The sequence below is a fragment of the Cyprinodon variegatus genome, unplaced genomic scaffold (assembly GCF_000732505.1).
Source record: "Cyprinodon variegatus isolate N-32 unplaced genomic scaffold, C_variegatus-1.0 Scaffold272, whole genome shotgun sequence".
Lineage (NCBI taxonomy): Eukaryota > Metazoa > Chordata > Actinopteri > Cyprinodontiformes > Cyprinodontidae > Cyprinodon > Cyprinodon variegatus.
The window spans coordinates 216,287-223,360 of NW_015150725.1; the positions used below are offsets into that span (position 1 = coordinate 216,287).

At 39.8% G+C, this 7,074-nt stretch overlaps 1 long non-coding RNA gene across 1 annotated transcript in view; it reads left to right on the forward strand.

Annotated features, from left to right (window-relative positions):
• LOC107089926 overlaps positions 1-4,497 on the forward strand; it is a 42,294-nt gene extending 37,797 nt beyond the window's left edge. The window contains exon 3 of the long non-coding RNA XR_001481454.1: positions 4,438-4,497. This is a non-coding gene — a long non-coding RNA (uncharacterized LOC107089926). The remainder of the gene's footprint in view (positions 1-4,437) is intronic.
• Positions 4,498-7,074: the final 2,577 nt, after the last annotated feature.

The window sequence follows — 7,074 nt, forward strand, 5'->3', positions numbered from 1 at the left end:
GCTTAGTGTGAGGGATTGCTGAAGAGTCAATGAGTCGATGCAATCAGCTGGTTTTCCTTAGATAGAAAACTTTGAATCAATCTGACTGAATGATCTGGTTAATCTGGATCTATAAAGTGACCTGAGATGACATGATGTGAATTGGAGCTATAGAAATAAAATGAGCAGAATTGAGTTGAGAGATTGCTTACCATACATGAAGCTGGTGCTGAACTGGAGAGCTCCTTCAGTGACAGACTGCTGCACCCTGCATCCATGCTACGGTCATTCTGCACATCTCTGATGTTGCTGCTATTTTCAGATTACTGTAAAAATGTCCACAGCTGTTTATTGGTTATTTATTCTACAGATGACTGAACAGTATTTATATTGTTAAAACATTTTACGGTACAGTATTTCATTTGGTTGTTTTTTTAAACTCTTTTTATTTCTATATAGTTTCCACTCTTGCTGTAATGCTGCTGTGATGCACAGCATGTGTCGTGAATTGAAATAAACTGAATTGAATTGAAGTATAAGACCAACATGTGCTTCATAGTTCTTTCTCTGCTCTTATAGAAAATCAAAAGGCGTCACATCAGTTGGTGTAAAAAACCTTTTAGATTTTAGTTTAAACACATGAATCTGGCAGAGAAGAACTCCCTGTACCTTTTTTAAAGTAAAAACCTGTAAATGGATCCATGTTCAGACTGTTAAGCCTCATATGGTGTAGAACTGGTTTGACATCAGGCTCCTCAGCCGTTTTTACTGTGACGCTTCTTTCATATTGACTGTCATGTTGGGCTGGAAGCCAGAAACAGGACTGATCCAGATGCATCATTAGCTCAGGTGTTTCATCATCCCAACATCCACACACTTTGTCCCTGAACATTTCAGCAACACATGCTGATCTCCAACAAGTATCATACTAGTCATTACCGTCTGCCAGTGCATCACACAACTGTTACTGTGCTCCAGATTCCATCTTCAACAAGATTTAATTGTCTTTGACACCAAACCAATGGAAGCAGTGATTGTTTTACAGCTTCATCCTCTGTCCGCATTCAGCTTGAGGGTCATAGGAAAGTGCTGGTGTGATAGGATTCGTTTCTGAAAGACCGCAGGTAAAGGGTAATAGCTCAGTGTGTGTGGTTGGGGGTGGGGGTGGGGAGCAAAGGGGGGGTAGGACATAGTGTGGCCTATTGCTTGGGTTCCCTCAGAGACTTATTACTGGAACAGGCCAGGAAGAAAGCTGCTAATTAATTTGGGGAGAGCTGATATTGGTTTTGATGCTCTGGACACCGGCTGTCTGTTGCTCTTACCTGCACCCCCCCCCCCCCCACCCCCCCTTAAGATGACAGGAAGGAGTAATGGCGGAGGAGGTAGTACAGTAAAGAGGATGGGAATAGAAATGTCTCACAGCTCTAGTCTTGCAGCAAAAGTCAAAGATTCCCTTTAAAATAATCCAAACAATAAATATATATTTATTCTCTTTATTGTATTTATTTACAGTAGTAGCAAATTAAAGTTTGCCCACTTTCCTTGATGGGTCCTTGGATGGTCCTTGGTTGGCTCTTGGCTGCTCCCCTATAATTATTTTTTAAACATCAATCTTTGTACCAGAATATTCTTTCTGTCCTGATTTGTGGACATTAAGAAGTAAAGAGAAGCGCCATCTCCTGGTCAGACCCTGTAATTCAGTGAAAGGGTGGAGTCACTGCAGTGGCTGGAAGCTGGAGGGGATTTCGCTGGCAGTTGCAGGGGAGTAGGCTGCCATTTGACTGGGAAGAGCCATTCTGAATGGCTGCTACTGAAGATGCACTCCGGCTTATTTCACACTGATGGAGGAAATTATTAATGTGATCGAAGGAAACTTGCCTTCTTTCCCATTAGTTCAGATTTTCCCAAGCACCTTGACTTCTTCACTGTGGAACAATTACTGCTCTCAGCAATCAAAGAGACTGAAAGGAAAACAGATTTTTACAAATTCCTCTGGTTTGAGTAACATTGCTTTGATACATTGGAAAATGCAAAACTAAAACGACTGAATAAAACATAATATGACTGGATTCATCTAAAACATCTACTTTACTTTGTAAAAACAAAACATTTTCTCACTGAATCCAGAAATATTTTGTAGATATTTTAAAGCGATTTTCTCTCACAGATGAATAAAAGAAGAAAGAAAGAAATATGCAAGATGTTAGGAGATGCAACACGCAAATACAAATTCTAAAAACATTTAAATGACCAGAAACTGTTTTCGGCCCTTTCTTTAGTTGGCATAAAAATCTTGATTTACTGCATACATTTTATTTATTGAAGGGGATTGTTAGTGGTTAGAGCAGCACCATGACGGCCGCTAATGGAAGTGGTGTTGGGGTTTATGCTGCTGCAGTCTGACCATTAGATGTTGCTGAAAAATCACTCAATGCTGCTTTCTGCGTTCTCACTAAAACTATGAAAGTGAAGCACATCTGTTCTACTGAAGCAGCCATTCAAAATGGCCCTTCCTGATCAAACGCCGGCCCAATGGCCGCCACCTTCCCTGCAACTCCCAGCAAAATCCCTTCCAACTTCCAGCCACTGGAGTGACCCCCTCTCTCATACCTCTCTGGTCTCCTGGATCAATCTACTCCCCCCATCCAGACCCAAACATGGGGAAGCAGCCTTGGGTCGAATGGTCCGTTAATCTGGAAATAAACTCCCTGAAACTGTTAAAGGATTAAAACTGTAAGTCGCTTTAATTCATGGTTAAAAACTGATTTTTGTAAAGATACTTTTAGCTGTACTACTTAAACTGTTAAATGAAACATCATTAAAGTCCAACTCGTCTTTAACTGCCTCTATAATACCACCAATGTATTTTTCTCTTGTGTTTTCTTTTTATGTTTTCTTCATGTACAGAACATTGAGTTCTGTCATCATACAGATAAACTTGCCTAAATCCTGAATTCTTCCAAAGCCACTAAGAAAAACATGGTTTTAGTAAAGAATGCATCCAGCTCTGTGTCTATAATTTTTTTCTTCTGAACTGCAGGAATCGTTAGTGCAACTACATAATATACAGCAGGTAATGCTCTAGACACACGCTTGTCAGGAGGCCAAGCAGTCTTGGAGGTGGAACCCAAACTGGTTGAAAGAAGAACAAGCTCTGAAGAGTTTCAGCTAACGAAACTTAAAAAAATGTTCTGGTGCAGGACATCAACCAAACCACACCAACCAACAGAACAATGGCAGACATCTTTCTTATATAGAGGAGGAACTACATTGGAAGAAACCATTTTTAAAAGGATGTTCAGCTTCACAATAACAAGAAGAAAAGGAAAATTAGTTTTAAACCAACAGCTAATTAAGAAATACTTTTACCAATAAATACAGAAAAAAAATATTTCAATTCAACCCAAACAAACACTCAATATAGAAAACAGCATACATCAGATCAACCTCCCCCCTTCAATTATCCAATGGTACAGTCCTGTACACACCTGCTCTATGGGTGAAACAGCAGAGGTTAGTATTTCACAATATTTTAACTCTTTAATCCACAAATTTCCCTTTTATGAAGAGTTAAACAAAAACAAAATATTGTAACGTGAAATCAATTTACCTTTTTACAAAAATGAAAACAAGATGTGGCCAAATAAAGAACCACAACCCAAACAAATCCACTTCAACCAAAACAACTAAAATAAACCAGATACTGTGTTAAGCTGCTAATTTAGCTGACATACAGGTAAAAATGGCTCATTGTTACATCTATCAATGCAATCTGAGTATCTTACAGAGACAAATTACGTTATTGTAATTATTATAAACTAATTAAAATTTCTAAATGCTTTTTTTCTTAACTGGTTACAGACCAGACAATCATTTAGATTAGCTTGCCTGGAAACTAACATTATGATATTTGTCTTTAATAGTTTGAGATTCACCTTAACTTTTTCTTCATGTTAATTTAGAACAGAGCGGATATTATGCAGGTTATCTAACTAGCATGTTTTTAGATGGACAGTTTTACACGTATTTAATATGAGGAAAATTTTTGTTTTTAGGTGATTATTTTCTTTCTTCCTCAGTTGAGAGTTCAAAGTAAAAATGCTTGATGTAAAAAAAGGATCAAAGGTCTGCAGAAGATGAAGGTATTTATGAAGCAAAGATTCAGAGGGACTGAATGCAGAGTTTTTATCAAGAGGTTCATTATTCATTGCTGAAGTAGGTTATGTAAGGATCATGATTACAAGCTGATATAAAGTCACAAAATAGTAATGATGGTGAGTTTGTAGCTCCTTGACTTCTTATATAATCTTTGACCTCCTTTTCTGTCCTTATGCAGCTTGGAAAGGAAACACTTCCTTTTTAAACACAGATTATTGTTCATATGAAATGTTATTTCTACACTGATCCAGTTGTCAGGATTCACTCATTTATTCTGTATCTACTTTCTTTATCTTAAAGGATCACATGGGATTGCAGCCAACTGGTGCAGAAGAAGAAGAAGAAGACAGGAAATCCCAAACAGGTCATCTATTTATTTAAACTTCAGAAAAAAAAATCCATATGTTTTACTTCTCCTACACTGAAGGTGAATTGTTATTAGTTTCGTTTCAGTTACTCCTTTCAGCTGTTGTCCTATTGTGTCTCTGCATTTCTTCTGTGCAATCAGCTTCTGAAGGGGAGCCCATGGTAGGAATGAAACTAGGTCCCAGGCTTCAAATAGCAGCCCATTGCCTCCCAGGGGGGCAGTGCAAGAAAAGACAGAGAGGGAAAGAGTCTGCATGCACACACAGTTAAATTCCAGATAAAATTAGTAATAGTAGGTGGATCTTATGGATAAAGCCGATACTGTACTTCGTACCCGATGCTATAGACGCTACGCTTTGGACACATGCGGTGCAGTAAAAAAGGGAAAACCTAAACTTCCTTTTGTAGATGTCAGGGCCTATGAGGGCTATTGGTGCCAACATTTCTTGTTAGTTGTCTTAAGATGCTGAGATGTCTGTGATCTCTTTTCCTCTTGGCGAGTCTTTTATCATAAGCTCATCGTTTGTGATGTCATTTAGTGTCAGGATCTGCAGTGCAAACGAGCAGGTCTGACATTAAGCCCTCATCCACGAGATTAGACTGAAGCTGTGCATCAGCTTTCCTCTGGGACCGGCGTGCAGCTCTCCACCGCCATGTTGCGCTGTTTACATGGCATCAGCTGTCTGAGCATGCCCAGTGGGTTGCCAGCAGTTTGGGTGGGAATCTGTAGGAGTGTCACAGCACCAGCAAACGCCCGGCATTTAAACCAGAGTAGCTTATTGGTGCCTTGTACATTTGTGTGGATCCAACTTTATTCTAAGACGGATAATGAAAATATAACATGTCACCTTTGTGTGGACTAGGCCTTAGTCAATGAAGAAGACAAACATGTTGTAAATATATTCATATCAGCCACAAAATATTGCAAACAAACTCATTGGATAAAAGCTTTAGCAAAATCAGAAAAAACTAAACAGTAGCTTTCACCACCTCCCTGCTTTAATATAGTACAGACTAAACTTTAACTCTACTGTCTGACCTCAGATTACACAACACCATTAGAGCCTTGGCCAGCTGCGCTGAAGCATGGCTGTGACTATCATGCATGGAGAATGAAGGGTATTACAATCTGAAAGGTTAAATTAAACCCCCCTCAGCCTCTGTTCATTCATTTAACAAACTGGGACAATGAAATGGCACTATGTTTTATAAATGGTGCTATCTGCTCCAGAAATTCCTCTGAAGAATCTTATGCTGCATTCTAGCTGTCAACTAAAGTCATAAACAGAAATAAGAACAAATACAAGAGGCAGAAGTGGGACTTTTTCCAGCAGGGCTCAACCTTATATATTATTGTGTGTTTGGCTTTTTGATGAAGCTAATTTAGAAGGAATAATACCAAATATCATCCCAATCAAATATAATTTATTTATCTAGCAGATTTAAGAACAACTGAAATTGGGCCAAAGTGCTGCAGACTTTATTTTCCAAGTTTGAAGTTTTTCAAACTTGGAAAACGAAGTCCAGTGGTTTATTATTGTTTTTTTTTTTTACTTTTTTGGAATGACTATGACCTGGATGACTGAGAATCTTTACCAGAACTAAAAAAACAACGACAAATAAATTATAATTCAAACATAAAACTAAATACAAGTATTATAGCTATCTGCCCTGATAGCTGACCTTAATTTTTCACTTCATTCACCTGTCTAACTCTGCCCAGTTCCTAATCAGCACTCATCTTATTCACCTTTGCTGTCCCTTTATATTTACTCTGCCCAGCTATCGGGGCCAGATCATTGATTGATTCCTGTTTGTTTGCTTCGTTAGTTTTAGTTCAGTCCCTTGTTCATGTTGCCCTCCACAAGGTCAGTGGATGAAAAGGGTTTGGTGTTTGTCTTGTCTCTGGATCGTTCCGAGACCTTCTCTGCGGAACCCTCAGGGTTTTGGCACTGAATGCAGGGAAGGTTGGCTTTAGGTCCTGTAAGCCTGGCTCCTAATTGGAGACCAGTTTAAAGTTCCTGCAGTTATTCCTGGTACCATGTCTTGTCTCTGTCCCACAACCACTGAGCCCGCTTGTCTGCATCAGTGTGCTTCTGTCTGAGCTCGTTGCTCAATGCATGGAACTCCATGAACCTGCCTTCACGCTTTGTCGATTCATCGTACCCTGGATCTTTTTTTTCCTGTGCGGATGGGAACCCCTGACCGGGCTGCAGACTCCTGGATTCCAGAACTGTTCCTGTCTGATCTGTTTCCCCAACCTGGATTTGATTCCTGCCAGCTTACTGAGGTTGCTGCATCTGGGACATTCTCTAGGCGTCTCTGCGCCGTTGCTCGTCTGGCATTCCATTGGCTGAATCCTGCCTTCCTGAGGATGGACTGAACTGTTAAACAAGGTAAGTGACTCACATGGATAATCATCTTCCGTCAGATGATTGTGGTCACTTACCTGTGTCTCTCCTACATCCAGAGTGTTAGCGACCCACCCCCCTGCAGCCGCCGCAGTCCGCAGTTCCACAGTTCCGTGCAAGAAGAGATTTAGAAACACAATGTGGTGGGATGGTGTTCCAC